Source organism: Benincasa hispida, chromosome 7 (genome assembly GCF_027475165.1).
Source record: "Benincasa hispida cultivar pf3 chromosome 7, pf3_genome.v1.1, whole genome shotgun sequence".
NCBI classification, from domain to species: Eukaryota; Viridiplantae; Streptophyta; class Magnoliopsida; order Cucurbitales; family Cucurbitaceae; genus Benincasa; species Benincasa hispida.
In genome coordinates, this window is record NC_143484.1 from 1,933,398 (window position 1) to 1,950,023 (window position 16,626).

Sequence of the window (16,626 nt, forward strand, 5' to 3'; positions counted from 1 at the left end):
ATTTTTTTGATTGGGGAGTTGGGAACACAACTACACAAGATTGAATTCACTCCTCCCCTTAAGCAAAGGTAAGTAGAAAAATTGCTCCCTTAATGGCTGATTTTGGTTCTTGAACAATTCGGTGCCACACCCTCTCATGGCTCGAGAGGAGTTTAGTCATAGTAGGACTATAATCTATTGTTCATTAGAGGAATGAATGGTACTTAAGGAGTTAGATGTAACTTCAGGGGCGAAGAAACTAGAGAGAAGAAAAGTTCTCTAATTAATGTGATAAATGCCATAAAATAGAGAGAAGAAACTATAGTTTATATTGTATGTGATAAAATATTAAAACTATAGGTTATATGTTATATTTGATATAACACATAGTTTAATATAAATATAATATGATAAGTTAGTTATCATATTTATTTATATTATTTTATTATTATTTGAATAATAACTTCCCCATCTTTTTTTTCCAACCACTTTAGTGGGTGGTTTTAATTTTATGGCAAGAGGAATAAAAGAAAAGTGGTTTTCTCTTCTTCCTCTAAGATTTTCTATTGTTGCTGTACGATTGAGAGTTTTTGGAGAAAAGTTCTGTGATTTCTTGTGAGATAATTCTCAATCTACTTCCTCCATCAAATCTTATCCCTCCTAACCAAAATAGTCAGAGCCCACCACACCCGAGTTCTCACCTCGAGAATACCAAGGACTCTTTGTGGTTGTGTCCGAATTTTGGTTCGAGAAAATCTTGAACTTCAAGAAGTTGTTGGTTCATCACTGTTCGACGGAGGTTTTGTGAAGAAAAAGGTTTTCAAAGGTAATGTATCTTGAACATTTTTTCTTGTAAAAGTATACTGTAAATTATTTTGAATGCATATCTATTGTATGTTTACTGTAAAGTTTATTTTCAATAATTAATGGAATTTGAACGATTTGCTTCCACTCAAGGTTCTCCTCACATGAGTTTCTTCATAAGGTACACTACATCATTCTTAATAAGTAGAATATTGTCCATATAAAGTACTAAGAAAGCTACTTTACCGTCAATGATTTTCTTGTAGACACAAGGTTCATCAATGTTTTAATCAAAACCAAAAGATTTTATCACAGTATCAAATCTAATATTCCAAGATCTAGACACCTGCTTTACCCCATAAATGGATCAATTGGGCTTGCAAACTTTTTGCTCCTGACTTTAGGCTATGAACCCCTCGGGTTGAGACATAAAGATGTTCTCTCAAGATTGCCATTCAGAAAAGTAGTCTTGACATCCATTTTCCATATCCAAGAGTCAAAATATGTGGCTATGGATAAGAGAATTCTTATAGACTTAAGCACAGCAATAGGGGAAACTGGGTATAACTCTTTCCTACAAGTCTAGTTTTTAAAGGTCTATACCTTCTTAGTAACCTCTCTCTTTCTTTGACGATCTGCTTCCGCTTAAGATTCTCCTTTCGAGTTCCTTCATAAGATACCTTACATCATTCTTAATGAGTAGGATGTCGTCCACATAAAGTACTAAGAAAGCTACTTTACCGTTGATGATTTTCTTATAAATGCAAGGTTTAGTAGTGTTTTGATCAAAACTAGAAGATTTGATCACAGTATCAAATCTAATATTCCAAGATCTAGATGCCTGATTCAACCCATAAATGGATCAATTTGGCTTGCAAACTTTTTGCTCCTGACTTTAGGCTTCGAACCTCTCGGCCTAAGACAAAAAGATGTTCTCTTAAAGATTGACATTTAGAAAAGCAGTCTTGACATCCATTTTCCATGTCTCAGATTCATAATATGTGGCTATAGTTAAGAGAATTCTTATAGACTAAGCATAACAACAGGGGAAAAGGTTTCCTCAAAGTCATCCCCTTCCCTCTAGGTATAACCCTTTGCTATAAGTCTAGCTTTGAAGGTCTGTACCTTCTTAGTAACACCTCTCTTTCTTTTATAGATCCATTTACACCATATGGGTTTATCCCCTTTAGGTAGATCTCCAAGTTCCCATACTTAATTGAAATACATAGACTCCATTTCAAGGTCTATGTCTTTGATCCGTTAGTCCTTGTCTACGTTATTCATTGCTTGTTTATCGGATAATGGATCCTCTATGGCATCATCTTGTATGACATCCTGAGTTTCAATTAAACCCAAGTAACATTCAGGTTGTGATATGAGCCTCCCACTACATCGAGGTACTTTTAACAATTGAGAAGGACGAGATTGACCTGAAGTACTAACTTCTTCATGAACTTTTGATGAAGGACCAGCTACATCAACAACCCTTGCTAATTCTCCGGTAGCTTCATTTAAGACTAATTTGCCCCATGGTTTATGATCTCTCATGTGGTCTTCCTCCAGGTATGTAGCGTTTATTGATATAATCACCTTATTTTCTTGAGAGACATAGAACAGACTAACCCTCGTTTCTTTAGGGTAACTAATAAATTGACATAACTGATGACATAGAATTAAATCTCTTTTTCTTTATCTAACTCTAACACATAGTTTGTGAATGAAATGAATGATGTACTGTATATGTGCTCAAGTGCTTTTGTGATAAAGACATTTTTTTATGCCATACTACGTCTAAATATATGTGTTGTAAATGATATGCTCGTAGTATGCGATGGAGTAGTGCATGTCACAAGTTTCCTTGCGCTGAAACCTAGTATAATTCCAACGCAAGTTTCTCAGAATGATCCGAGGTCGAACACATGGATTGTTTTCGTTAATGCGTTACTTAAGTGATACATGCGACCGGTTTTTAATAATGAATAAAGAATGTTGATTTGTACAGAAATGTAAATTACGGTGAAAGTAAAAATGCGTTAATAAAATAAATCCTAAACTAATATGATACATGATACAAAATATATGATACATGATACAGAGGTCGAGAACTGACTGTGAATTTGTAGAAAGAATCGATGTATGCAATGGCAAGTGTTTATGAATGAAGCAGAAAGAGAGAGTAAATAGTAAAAACATCACAAGTTTGTCAATTGCGTTAAAGATGCAACTAAGGTTCCGTTTCCCTTGGTGTACACCTCTCAATGATTGGCCGCGTTCCCAGATCTCTATGGTGAAACAGGGATGAACATAATGAATGCAAGGTTGTTTTCATCTTTGGAACTACTTCTCGCTTTAGTTAATGCATTCTTCCAACCTTCTCTCGATAGGCGGAATAACATCTTAACTTCTGCTCTCACAGGTGAAGATGCCATCGAGCATGCTTTAGCTACACTTAATTATTTCCTTAACACAAATTAACTCACTCGTTTAATTCTTGCTATTTACCTAGGGGATTAAGAACACATCATGGAGAAAATGGGTTATGGATGTATGGAAAGAGACAGAGAGATGACAATGGTGACTATCATAACATTTAATTCTAAAATTAAGCATTTGATACATGTTATGAATGAAAGATTAGAGAGGATGAATACAGATGATGAAATAGAGATTAGAAAAAAATACGGAAAGAGTGTCAACATCTTGACACAAATCCCAAACGTAGATTGTGCTTGCCAACGTGTGGAAGTGGTGGAGAGGAAAGCTTCCCTCTCAGGCTTGCTTTCTCGGTAGAATTGACCTTCACACAGAGCTTCAACTACGGGAATTGGAAGGATTCTCTGCTGGAGACTCACCTCTCAGCCTTGTCTCGTGGTTCTTCAGGATCTACTCTGTAAGTCACTTCAGACCAGCCTCTCTTTCAGAATCAGTATATACACGTCTATATGTATATATGTATGTACCAGTATCAGTATCTGTATATCTTTTCAGTGAATTTGAAGAAGCTATTTATAGGTAAGGCCTTGGCTCTTTGAATTTATGGTCCCTACTGTATAGTTATGGTAGTTTCTGAAATGGTGGAATGGAAAATTCCTTCTATTACGCAATCAACCCGTCAGAAATGCACAACTGAAAGTTGTACACTTGTCAGAATCTTCCGCAAATGCGTTGCTCTTCACATCTTCGATCGATAGCTGCATGCGGTGTTGTTTTTTATTACCGCATGCGGTTGAAATTGCGTTGATTGCTAGAGATCTTGATCGATTGTCGCATGCACTGTCATTGCGTTAATCATCTTTTCATTCTTGATTGATGGGCGCAATGCGACGTAGATGCATTGTTCATTTCGTCTTTGAGTCATGAACGCATGCGGTGACTTATTTCTTGCAAAATAGAAAGTAAAACATTCTATTCTACCATCGCAATGGTGTTAGTTGGTGTATTGATGACATTTTATAATTTTCGCATTTCTTAGCCAATTTCTTTTTGCCTCAATATCTAAATAAAATAGTATAAATAACTTGTATTTTTACAAGTAATCACAACCCCAAATTTAGATATATGCTTGTCCTCAAGCATATCTTCAACTAAGGCAATATCGTTCAATTCTTATCCTTAATTTTGCGTCGATTGGTTGCTCCATATGCTCCACCTACACAACATTACTTAACAACGCAATTTCTTTCTATCCTTTAATAATTCATAAACATGCTCTACTTTATTCTTTTATACAACAAATCTCTTACTAAAAAATTCCCTTCTTGTTTTGAAAAGAATGTTTATCTCTTCATGCAAAAGAAACTTGGTGCTTCAGTTATGCGTTGGTCTAGTTTGCGTCATTTTATTAGAGACTGTTGATCATGGTTACACCCTTCGTTTTGGCTTATTCCCACGGGTGTCATGCGAACATCCAACTACGAGCAGGTTCCTTTCATGACTTAACTCTTATCAGGTTTGGTTTTTTTCCCTTGCGCTGACATTGGAGTTTATATGATTTTTTTAATGAACGTATTTTCTACTAATAACCGCATTCGCTCAGACCTTCCCCACCCCAAATTTAGAGATGTGCAAGGTTCTTATTGCATTGTTTTGGACAGAATAGACAAAACACTTTGTTAAAATTTTGAAAAGATGGTTTGAGCAGAGTCTTGAAGGGTAAAAGGTAAAGCAGTGCTATTGCTACGAATTATCTAAGTGTTAGTCAGAAAATACAAAGTGTGGGACATGTTGCTAAGGGTATGCACATAACTCATCATGGCAGCGTAATGAATAACACAAAATATAAGATAAAAAACATCGCAATAATTGACAAAGGATGATAAATAAGAGGCTAATGCATACAGAAAGAATAGTTACTCAGTTGTATTAAAAATTAACCAAGTATACAAAGAATTACAATTATCGCAATATAAAATTTTGAGCATGTACAAAGAATCAAGGAATAGCTTCCATATATAGAAATAATGAATGAATTAAAAATGAAAGAATGACCGCAACAAAAAAATTTGTAGAATTATTGAGGGGGAGGTTAAGGAGGAGGATTTTGTGGAGGAACACGAGGAGCTTCTTCAAAGTGCAGATGTTACTGTAAATGCGGAGGCACCATGGGACCATGTAGATAGGCTGTCAAAAAGTTGAAGTACTCATGGTTGCACTCTACCACTTGTCTTTGGTTCAGATGGATCGTGTAGATATTGTGTTAATTGTTGATCAGCACCTGCCTTGTCATAGCAACACTGCGTTGCAACTCTGCTTGTCACTCGTGTAACTTCGTTATTCGCTAGAAGAAAAAGTCATGTTGATGAGAGAGAAAAGAATGCATATCAGCAAGGTTAGCCGCTAGGGTGGCAATGGGGCTGCACCTGTGATGTTTCACCATCAATGTTTTGAGGTTGGGCAGAAGTCCTTCACCCAAATCATGTGGGTTGTTAACATGCGGTGGTGGAGGAGAAAATTACGGTGAAGATGAAGGGAAGGATGGTGCTGCTGGATATGCGTTGGGTGAATTGGGGGCAAGAAGAAGATTAGTAAAATGTTCAGGGAGTGGGGAAAGGGGTTCTGTAGGAGGGCTTGAAGGGCGAATGATCAAAGGTAAAGGGTCCAAGGGTTCTTGATCTTGGGGTGATGGCTCTTGGACTTTTTCCTTGCCTTTGTCAACCTTGCGTTGTTTCTTGTGCTTTGGCTGATGCGGCACATTTAAGTCGATAATGGGCCTTTTTAGTGGAAGCTCGTGGAAATGAGGGGAATCTTTGATAAGCATTCTCAAAATATTGACATTGATGAGGCCATGGACTTCTAGCAATTGTTCGTCCTCAATACCTACACCCAATGAAAGACATAAGCTTGAAACTGTCCAAGGGAAGAAATACCGGCCTCTTATACGCCCCACAAAACCTCGAATCTGCCTTACGATCAATTGACCCACATCTATTGGAATGAAACATGCTATACAGTATGCGGCCATGACTCTATCCCTCAAAACTATTTTTTCATGAGAATTCGGGATGAGTCGCTATTTCACCAAACACACCCAAAGTCGCGCCTCCGGAAGAAGTTTATTTGACGCAAGGGTTCTGATGCCTTTCATAGATACCAACCACTGCGTGCCTGGTTGCGTTAATATCTTGAGCATATCTTCCATTTTTTCTTCTGTGGGATCATCAATGATTTTATTACCCGGCACCTCTGGGATGTCCTTTATCTGATATAACTCATTGATGTCCATTGCGTTGAAAGGCACTACCTCCCCTTTCATGATGACCGCATCTTTGGTGCCATGAAGTCGTCCATTATAGAAAACTCACACTACTGTTGGGATTAAAATGGATGGGCACTGGCAGAATGTTTCCCATCCATGTTCCAGTACAACACTTGTGATTAAGTCCGGTAGTGGCATTAGCGTAGGGAAGAACCCCATCTCCATCATCATGTCGCCATTCTCTTTCTTCTTGGATGGGCGTCCTTTGGCCAACGCAGGCTCACTACTTTCTGCTTTTGCTTTGCCCTTCTCTTTTGTTAACGCAAGGTGGGATTTTATTTTTTGTTACTTTTCCCATTTCTTGCACTGTTCCTCCTTTTCCCACTCCGCAATTTATTTACTCTTCTTTTCTCTTATGCGTTGAACATTTGCTCTGCGCCTCTTCTCCTTCTCTTTCTTCTTCTTCTTTTCTTCCTCTTTTTCTTCTCTCATTTCTATTTCAAACTGTTCTGAGGCCAACAATATGCGCTATTCTTCCTCGAGCCTTATTCTCTCTTCTTCTACCGAGATTGCGTTGTTGCGGCATACTTCTTCATCGTGTAATTTTCTTCTTAAATCGCCTTCTGCGATGATTTTGTGTGCCCGTAACATCTTCTCTTGTTTTTCTTCCTCCTCTCTTCTTCTCCTCTCCTTCTCTTCTACTGTACTTTGCAAAATTTGTGGGTCGATTGTTGACCCTTGCGGTAGATTCTCCTTGCGATGCCACATAAGATGGGTGATGTCTGGATCCTCTCCATCGTTAGTTGCAACCGTTCTTATTTGTGTTGATTCCTCTTCAGGTTGCGCTGATTCTCTTTGTTGTTTGACACCCCCTTATCCACCTTTGTGGTGGTTGATTCTCCATCGGCTTCTGGGCTCTTAGCCCTTCTTCTCTTTTCTTCCTTCTTCTTTAGGCACTTCCCTTCTCGCCTGCGTTCCTTCTTCTCACTCGATTTTAGTTTTTTCTTCTTCTTCCTTCGATGGGTTTCTTCATCTCCTTCTACCCTCTTCTCCTTGTTGTTGTTGTTGTTCTTCTTCTCCTCAGCCGTTTCAGGCAGCTTCTTCGCTTCCACCTCCTCCAAAGCAACCCTGATGGGTCCCTCATAGGATTCTATTTAAACAGTTTCCTTAGGATCCGAAATGGCCAGGGCGCTTCTCCGCGTAGCTTCCTCCATCTCTTCCTCCGAAGGTAATGTCTAATTAACAAGCCCAGCTTTGGGCAGCCCTCTTTCCTTTTCCATATTACTTAGTATGCTCCAAAACACTTCTCTGTTGTCTCATCTCTTCTTTCCGCTTTTAGATGATAGTGTTGAGAGTGGGGCACTCTCCGTGCTCTGCCCCTCTCTGATTTGGAGTGGTCTGGCTACTAAAGGCTTTTGCTGAGATTTTCTGGCGATTCATGTGATGGGTTTTGGCTGGGCGACGAGGTGGCGGTTGCTGCAAGGAATGCTGCCTCTCTTGCAGTGATTTGGGCTGGTGAGGGTGATGAGGGTAAAGAGGATGAATAGGAAGATTGATCGGCCATGGTTGTACTGAGTGAAAGAGCTGGGAAGGTTTTTAGGGTTTTAGGAAGAAAGTTTGAAGTCTGGGTTTACAAAGGACCTGCTAGGGTTTTGTTTTCGCAAAAGACTCAAATAGATGACCTAAGAAGGGGGAAGACAGAATTTATAGGTTGGGCCTTGATGGGCCCAATGCAAATTCTGCGGTGGCAAGCCTCAAAGTACTTAAAAAGCCTGCCGCTGCGCTCCTTACATTTATGAATTAGTAAAGAAGTACATCCTTTCATCTGTTAAGTCATCATTTCCTTGGAAGCCTAAATGACTGGACTACTCTATTTGCAACAAGAATTTTTTTTTTGTGTTTAATTCAGATGTGCGCAAGGTTAAGATTAACGCAATGACTCCATTAGCGCAAATGCATATTTGCAGAGGAAGGGTAACAATGCACGTATAGGTGCAACACACCCCCCAACTCAACGCATTTCTGGAGGACGGGTGCACTGTATTTTTACTGGCACAACACTATCTTGACATAGTGCATTTTCGCTAAGGATGGACGAAAAATACATACGAGCGCAACACACCCCTCAACGCAATGCATTTGGGTAGGATAGACGCAAAGTGTATCTTGTTAGCACAAGATGCACCCATCATCGCAATGCATACCGAATGTTGATTGTTATTATTATTTCTATTATTATATATATATATATTTCCATCAACGCAAGTCGCTAGGACTTTGCGGTATTCATTTTCTTTTAAACAATCATTAACAGAGAATTTAAAACTATGCAATTAATGCAGAAAGTAAGGGAATTGAAATAACGCACGGAAATTAACGCAATTGAATTAATTGAATAGTAAATTCATAAAGCAATAAAAGCTAGTTTAAGAAAGCAATAAATAACGTAATGCATAAAGCAATAAAGAAAGAAATTAAACATAGATTTTAGAGATGCTGATTGAAAGAAATTTCTCACATGATTATCGTAATCCACACCTCTGCAAGCGGTTAAACTTGCCTGCGCAATTTCATCAAGGACATTGTTCACCTCCTTGCCTCATCCCGCAGTGTGTACGAGAAGAGATATAATCTAATTCCTTCGAGAGTCACACCAGATATGGAGAATGCGTTGCACATTTCTACGAAGCTAGTCAAATGAGCATGCGGGTCTTCTCCTGTCCCGCATTTTGTATCAGTTGAAGCACGACCGACCTTGTCTCAAACCTTGCATTCTCCACAACCGTAGGATTTGAAATTCCAGTGCTTAATTTGGTTCTAATGTGTTCCTGCGCGAAAAATACACTTCATCTCTGGGTCAGTTTAGAATTTATGGACCAGTTCCAGTACTCATAAACCATCAGTCTGCTCTTCGCGATAAACAGATAGTACAAAGAGATCAATCCTGCAACTTACCACAAAATTATTCAACACTAACCGTTACCAATGCCCAGTAAGGACGCCATAAACTTGATGATATAGAATTGAATCTCTTTTTCTTTATCTAACTTTAACGCATGGTTTGTGAATGAAATGAATGATGTGCTGTATATGCGCTCAAGTGCTTTTGCGATAAAGAATTTTTTTTATGTGATACTACATCTAAATATGTGCGTTGTTAATGATATGCTCGTAGTATGCGATGGAGTAGTGCGTGTCACAAGTTTTCTTGCGCTAAAACCAAGTATAATTCCAACGCAAGTTTCTCAGAATGATCCGAGGTCGAACACAGGGATTGTTTTTGTTAATGCATTACTTAAGTGATACATGCGACCGGTTTTTAATAATGAATAAAGAATGTTGATTTATAAAGAAATGTAAATTGTGGTGAAAGTAAAAATTCTTTAATAAAATAAATCCTAAACTAATATGATACACGATATAAGATACATGATACATGATACCGAGGTCGAGAACTGACTGTGAAGTTGTACAAAGAATCGATGTATGCGATGGCAAGTCTTCATGAATGAAGCAGAAAGAGAAAGAGTAAATAGTAAAAACATCGCAAGTTTGTCAATTGCATTAAAGGTGCAACTAAGGTTCTGCTTTCCCTTGGCGTACACCTCTTGGTGATCGGCCATGTTCCCATATCTCTATGGTGAAACAGGGATGAATGTGATGAACGCAAGGTTGTTTCCATCTCTAGAACTACTTCTCGCTTTAGTTAACGCATTCTTCCAACCTTCTCTCGATAGGCGGAATAACATCTTCACTTCTGCTTTCACAGGTGAAGATGCTGTCGAGCATGCTTTAGCTAAACTTAATTATTTCCTTAACACAAATTAATTCACTCGCTTAATTCTTGCTATTTACCTAGGGGATTAAGAACACATCATGGAGAAAATGGGTTATGGATGTACGGAAAGAGACAGAGAGATGACAACGGTGACTATCATAACATTTAATTCTAAAATTAAGCGTTCGATACATGTTGTGAATGAAAGATTAGAGAAGATGAATACAGATGATGAAATAAAGATAAATACAGAAAGAATGTCAATGTCTTGACACAGATCCCGAATGGAGATTGTGTTTGCTGGCATGTGGAAATGGTGGAGAGGAAAGCTTCCCTCTTAGGCTTGCTTTCCCTGTAGAATTGACCTTCGCACAGAGCTTCAACTACGGGAATGGGAAGGATTCTCTGCTCGGAGACTCACCTCTTGGCCTTGTCTTGTGGTTCTCCCGGATCTACTCTGTAAGTCGCTTCAGACCAGCCTCTCTCTCAGAATCAGTATATGCACGTCTCTATGTATATAAATATGTACCAGTATCTGTATCTGTATATCTTTTCAGCAAATTTGAAGAAGCTATTTATAGGCAAGGCCTTGGCTCTTTGAATTTGTGGTCCCCACTGTATAGTTATGGTAGTTCCTGAAATAGCGAAATGGAAAATTTCTTCTATTACGCAATCAACCCATCAGAAATGAACAACTGAAAGTTATACACTTGTCAGAATGTTTCGCAAATGCGTTGCTCTTCACATCTTCAATCGATTGCCGCATGCGGTGTTGTTTTTGATTATCGCATGCGGTTGAAGTTGCGTTGATCGATAGAGCTCTTGATCGATTGTCGCATGCGCCGTCATTGCATTGATCATCTCTTCATTCGTGATTCATGGGCGCAATGCGACGTAGATGCGTTGTTCATTTCATCTTTGAGCCATGAACGCATGCGGTGACTTATTTCTTGCAAAACAGAAACTGAAACATTCTATTCTACCATCACAATGGTGTTAGTGGGTGTATTGACGACATTTTATAATTTTCACATTTCTTAGCCAATTTCTATACTATCGACGCAATTTTTCTTTCTTTTAGCTGCAATATTTAAATAAAACAATATAAATAACTTGTATTTCTACAAGTTATCAATATCCTTGAATGATGTTCTAACTTCTTAGGATTTGTCACTAACACATGTGCAGGACAACCTCATATTTTGAAGTAATGTAAACTTGGTTTACGCCTCCTCCATAACTTGAAAGGTGTTTCAGAAACACTTTTCGAGGGAACATTATTCAAGATGTGAATTGTAGTTTCTAGTTCATACCCCCAAAACGAGCTAGGCAATTGAGCATAGCTCATCATAGAATTAACAATGTCTAACAAATTTCTATTTCTCTTTTCTGATACACCATTTTGCTGAGGTGTACTAGGTGCTGAAAGTTTTGGTTGCATTCCATGTTCTATTATATAGTCTCGGAATGTTAGATCCATATACTCTTCTCCTCGATTTGATCAAGGTGTTTTAGTATTTTTATCTAACAGATTTTCAACTTCAGCTTTATACTTCTTTAACTTTTCAAGGACTTTAAGTTTATGTCAATTAGGTATAAGTAACTATACCTCGAATAATCATCTATAAAAGAGATGAAGTATTTGTACCCTTATCAAACTCTTACATTCACTAGACCACAAAGATCTGAATGTATGAGCTCTAAGCTCTCTTTGGCTTTGTAACCTTTCCCACTAAAAGGTTTCTTAGTCATTTTTCCTTCAAGAGATGATTCACATGGAGGTAATGTAACTCGCTTAGAAGTCCATTCTTTACCATTTTTCCAATCTTATAGAGATTTATGTGACCTAATATGCCAAAGATACATGTTCTTGTTACTTGGGGAAATTCTTTGCCTTTTAGTTTGTGTATTCACAGTTTTAAACATCTCAAGATTTAAAAGTGCTTTTCATTCAGTTGGTCTTAACACATATAAGTTGCCTTCTAGTTTAGCTAAAAAATTGTAACACCATTTTCATAATGAACGCTTCATTGAATGAAAAAGAAATAGAATACTATTGTTTTATTAAATAAGAAATAGATACAATGTTCCTCTTAATTTTGGGAACTATATAAAAACTTTCCAAAATTAAGTATCTATTCATGAAAAACAACTTAGCAGCTCCCACAGCATGAGCTGAAATGGCACCTTTCGTTCCAAACTTAAGCGTCATTTCACCCTCCTTGAGTTGCTGGAAGGAACTAATTTCCTATAAAGAAGAACAAATGTGATTAATGGCTCCTGAATCAAGTATCCATGAATTTCTAAGACTAGGAAATCATATTTACCATCCTTCTCTTTCTTCTTCTCGACAAGGTACTTGGGGAAATTTCATTTCGAGTTACTATCCACATTGTAGTGGAAGCATTTTCCCTTTCCGGCTACCTTGGCCTTGCCCCTGCCTTTCCCAGCAGCTGGAGCCATCCCCTTCCCTCTTTTCTTTTTCTGAATCTTCTTAGAATCAGAAGATGAGGTAGCAAGCTTATTTCAAAGGATGAACCCTTGTGGAACTTCTTGGAATGAGCAACATTTGCCTCTTCTTCTATCGATCGCTTACTTTTCATAGAAGACTGATAAGTTTGTAACTCATTCAGGAGGATAGTATGGTGTACTCTATTTTGTTCCTAATTGCATTGTTGCGTAATTGAAGGAAACTCTTTGGAAGAGATTCCAAAATAAAGGGAACCTAACTTTTCTCATCGATGACCACACCATTTATCTCGAAAACATTGAAGTTGACCATCATGTCGAGAACACGTTCTCTCACTGACCGATGTTTCTTCATACGCGCATTATAAACGTATTTGAGAGCCTCGTAACAGATATGAGAGGACGGTTGTCCAAACATCTCCTGAAGTGACTCCATGTTCTAATGTGCAATGATCATGGCCTTATGTTTCTTGGTAAGAACGTCAGACAAACTTGCCAAGATATAGACTCGGGCCTTGTCATTGGCCTTTGTCCAATGATCATAAGCATCCTTTAATGCTTAGGATGCATTACGAGTGGGGATTGAAGGACATTTCTATTGGGTCTCATGCCTTAAATCTCGTAGGATCGTATAGTTTGTGAATATTATGCATAAACTCATTATTTATTTCATAAAATATATGAAATTTTATTCCAATTTTTGTTGCATTAATAAAAAACCAATAAACTAAGTTCCATGGTTATATCGTAACTAAAACATATAGAGACATATGGATGGATCATGTTTTAAGTGATAATCTAAATGGTCTGTAGTACATGGATAAGGCTGGATACCTTATCCTTGTAACACTACTAGTATGCCCTGCTTTGTAGATGTTACAATTGTTGTAAAGTGATAAAAATGATTTGATCCTGATAATTCATGTGGAGACATGTGAGCAGGGATATTATATACAAAGGATTTTGTATAAGACCGGACCACGACATGAGTAGTCTCATTATATAACACCATTCTTAATAGAGACTTCCATTTCATTAGGATGACCATAGGTAACACGACCTGAATCCTAAGTGAGTTGTATGGATGAGTGGTCCTTTGATTTGTATGGGTGATAGTCGTAAGATCGTTGACTCAACATGCCTACCATTTTGGGGATTCGTCTGATTGGGGAGCTGGGAACATAGCTACGCAAGATGGAATTCACTCATTCCTCAATGTAGAGGAAAGTAGATAAGTTTCTCCCTTAAGGGTTGATTTTGGGGCTTGAACATTGTGGTGCTTGATAACGGGCAGAAATACACGCTATTACAGTGCTAAGTTATTAAACAATGAAGGTTTGCATTGATAAAATATGTTAGATTGCGTGTAAAAAGCATTAAGTTCATAAAATTGCGGTCGCATGCATCCATCGCATAGAAATAGTTAACTTTTGTATTTTTATGCCGAATATGCGTTGACGCAAGGTGGAAAGCGCGATCACAGGAAATCAACGGACGAGTGCAACATTACCGCAAGGCTTTGTAGTGATTTGTGCTCGCAAACATCTGCTCAAGAAGGATTGCCGCATAGAGCCGGCGTAACTTAGTGGGCGCATCTGGGTGAAAAGCATAATTAATCATGATGGGACAGAAAGCTGATGACGGTCGAATCTGAATTAAGTTGACAAGCTGCTAACGATAACAAGTACACTCAACTTTTTGGTGACAAATATTCGACTCATCAGTCAGAGAATTAAAACCATCTCATCTGAGCAATCATAAGAGAAAAGTCGCCTTTCACCCCGAAGCTCTATAAATACCAAAGGCAACCTTTAGAAAACGGGTTCAGCTAGTTCAGCAAGTTCAGATACTTAGAGAATTTCTCCTTAAGAATAGCCTTGTTCTTAGTTTTTCTTTTATTTTAAGGCGGAGCAAGAAAAGGGAAGAGACGTCGAGAGATCGCTTAGGGCAACTCGAGAGAGAACCCAGAGGCGTGGAAAAATAAAGAGTGGGCCAACTCTTGCGAGAGCGAGATTATCTTTTGAACAGAGTAGAAAAGACAGTGTAAAAGCCTTGGGAAGAAAGATATTGCTACCAGGCTCTTTATTCTCTTCTTGCATTGTTATTTTGTATTTCAACTCTATATCTATACAATGGAATTTCTTTATCTACATCTCTTCACTCTCTTAGCACGCATGAGTAGCTAAACTTATCGAATGGGTTGAGAAGAACTAAGCTAACATGATCTAGGATCTTCATTGCATACGATTATTTTGTTTTATGTTGTGCCCAACACCCCTTTAGAGCTACTCGAGAGAGAGTCTAAAGAAAGAACCTAAGACTTGAGAGAGCTAGGTTAGAATCTAGATTCGAGAGAGTAAGATTAGATCTGCATAAGCAAGAGATAGGAACTTAGAGATAAGCTCTATTTGTCAACCTTCGTCGCATGCACCCTAGAGATAGGTATGATATTATGTGGTCGCCTTATTTGTGTGTGTTCATTTTGTCATCACATAAATAAAAATAGAGGCTTATCTGTAGGTCCTATAGACTCATCGCATATATCGCATGCGTTCTAGCATTAGAAGCCGTAGCATTCGCGTTGAGAGATGGTTTACTATTGTATATGTGTTGCATGGTCGCATAACATGAACGCATCCTAGGAAGTGTTAGCCAAACCCTTCTCAACCCTTTCACCGCATACTCATCGCATCTTCCGTTTTATCAACTCTTTTCGAAATTTCATTGCATTTGTTTACTTTTATTACTGCAAACAACAATCCAAACAACTATTTGATTATTTGGTTATTGCAAAGTCTTCTTGAAAATTACCACAGCAAACTGTTTTCCCAAGTCCCTAAGTTCGACCCTGGACTTACCAGGAAACTCAGTGGGGTTTATACTTGGATTCCACTAAGAAAACTTGTTGCTCAACGCAATTCCATCACCACATTTCATTCCATATTTTCACCGCATAAAATAACGTATCAAGTTTTTGGCGCCGTTGTTGGGGACTTCGACAATTCAGTGTGCTAACGATAATTTTTCTGATTTCTTTGCGGCTCTCAATCTTTGGCGAACTATGACCCGGATATTGAGAGAACATTTCGACGTAGACTAAGAGATAACTGCCAACTACAAGAAAAAACCTAAGAATGGTGGAACAACCGGAAGAAAGGGCCGCAAACACGAACAATATAAGGGCCAACCACATCCTTCTGGCGAATGTCGGAATAGACCCATTCGAGACTATGCATCGCCCAACCTTTATGATTTCTCTCCAGGAATCATGAGGCCAATGTTAAACGGATCGAGGTTTGAAATGAAGTCGGTAATGTTGCAGATGGTCTAGGCTACTGGGTAGTTTGGAGGGAGGCGTGGCAAAGACCCGTACGCCCACCTCCAGAGCTTCATGGAAATCTACAACACTTTTTTGTTCCCAAATATCTCTACCGAAGAAGTTCGATTAACTTTGTTTCCATTTTCTTTGTGTGATCAGGCAAGAAAATGGGCATATTCTCTCAAATCGGGAGAGATAACTTCGTGGGAACAGGTGGTGAAAAAGTTTATGAAGTATTTCCCACAACCGAGAATTCCAGGAGAAGGAAATTAATAACAAATTTTGAACAAAAAAATGACGAATCGCTCAGCGATGCTTGGGCGAGGTTTAAGTGGTTGGTAAGAGTCTGTCCGCATAATAGCTTACCAGACTGCCTGCCGATGGAGATTTTTTTACCAAGGACTAAACCTTGCTTCACAGATCGCTGCCAATGTGGCAGCAGCTGGTGGTCTGCTTGACAAAACATATGAGGAGACAAAGAGTATACTTGATCACATTTCCAAAAATCACGAGGATTGGCGGGAAAGCGATCAAAGATTAAGAATCAGAGTTAGTGACGCAAACAACAGGGCCATCGCATCC

The 16,626-nt window shown here is 38.5% G+C and overlaps 1 non-coding gene across 1 annotated transcript; it reads right to left on the reverse strand.

Moving 5' to 3' along the window:
- Nucleotides 1-16,301: 16,301 nt before the first annotated feature.
- Nucleotides 16,302-16,408, reverse strand: LOC120069512 (small nucleolar RNA R71). The gene has a single exon (XR_005479561.1). It is a non-coding gene; the product is annotated as a small nucleolar RNA R71 (small nucleolar RNA).
- Between the last annotated feature and the right edge of the window lie 218 nt (nucleotides 16,409-16,626).